Here is a 1,349-nt window from a genome sequence, read left to right as displayed (position 1 = left end):
GTCTACTCAATGAAACTTTTAAGAAGAAACTTTAAAATATAGTTAGAATAAACAATAAGGTAGTTGTAGTTTATTTTGGTCATAGTTGTTGACTTATAAAAGACGTTAGAAGAATTAAATACTCCTTCCTTTTTTTCGCCTTACCTCCCACACCGACAAGCAACCCAGGCAAGGAAGTACTTATATTTCATTGCAGCAACACAGATGGACACGACCTTACATGAACAGGATCTGTTCTATAGGCTCGTACCACTGTATCCTTGAGTTCTAAGGAGACAGAAAACCAAGTCTGGTTGATGAGGCATGCCCAATAGACAAGAGCAAAATAGTCCATTTTGGACTATCGGATTAGAATTAGAACTATCAGATTGGATTGCTTCTTACCATTTTGGACAATTATGTCTTTGTCGACATTTTCCCACAGATTGAGGTTCAAGATCCTCATTATCTTGCATAATGCTAGATGCAACATTATATGCAAAGACATAATCCACCATTATATCCATTCGATTCAAATTTGTCTCGTCTGAGACTCATTAATTTCCTCATGAATCTCAGGATTGGTTAAATCGTGAATTTCTTCATTAGGGTCTTTCGTAGTGTCATATTGAGCATTTGTTTTTCTTTTTCTAGGATTTCGATCCTTAGAACCCAATGGTTTGTCATGCTTTAGGCATGATTTTGACTCATTAGCTATGACACTAGAAGATTGTCCAATAGGAACAACAATACGAATTGGAACATTCTCTGTAGGAATATGTGATTTTATTATCCTTTTCAGATCTATAAATGCGTCTGGCATTTGGTTTGCTATTTTCTGCAAATGGATAATATTTTGCACCTTTTTATTTACAAATAGAGACACGTGGATCAAGATGAGACAATGATGGATTTTTCTACAAAATTTCCCGTTTGATTTCACCAATTTCTCCCCCTAGTTTTGGAAAAAGTATCACATCGAATCGACAGGCTGCAAATCGTGCAGTGAACAAATCCCCCGTTAATATTTCGAGGTAGCGAATAATGGAGAGCGATTCAAACCCAACATATATTCCTGACCTTCTTTGAGGATCCATTTTGATGCGATATGGCGGTGCTACAAGCACATATACTGTGCATCCAAATATTCTTAAATAGGACATATTAGGTTCATGACCCAAAACTAATTGCAACGGGGAATATTTATGATAATTTGCCAGTCTGAGACGAACTAGCATTGCTGCATGCAAAATGGCATGACCCCAAACAGAAGTGGGCAACCTCGTTTTCATAAGTAATGGTCTTGCTATTATTTGTAAACGCTTAATCAGAGATTCTCCAAGGCCATTTTGAGTGTGAACATGAGCTAC

At 36.9% G+C, this 1,349-nt stretch overlaps 1 non-coding gene across 1 annotated transcript; it reads left to right on the top strand.

Annotated features, from left to right (window-relative positions):
• The first annotated feature begins 210 nt into the window (after positions 1–210).
• LOC138884628 (small nucleolar RNA U3) lies at positions 211–427 on the top strand. The gene has a single exon (XR_011404709.1). It is a non-coding gene; the product is annotated as a small nucleolar RNA U3 (small nucleolar RNA).
• Positions 428–1,349: the final 922 nt, after the last annotated feature.

Source organism: Nicotiana sylvestris, unplaced genomic scaffold, assembly GCF_000393655.2.
Source record: "Nicotiana sylvestris unplaced genomic scaffold, ASM39365v2 Un00008, whole genome shotgun sequence".
NCBI classification, from domain to species: Eukaryota; Viridiplantae; Streptophyta; class Magnoliopsida; order Solanales; family Solanaceae; genus Nicotiana; species Nicotiana sylvestris.
The sequence above is the reverse complement of the archived record's forward strand: the minus strand, read 5'-3'. Positions and strand labels throughout refer to the sequence as shown.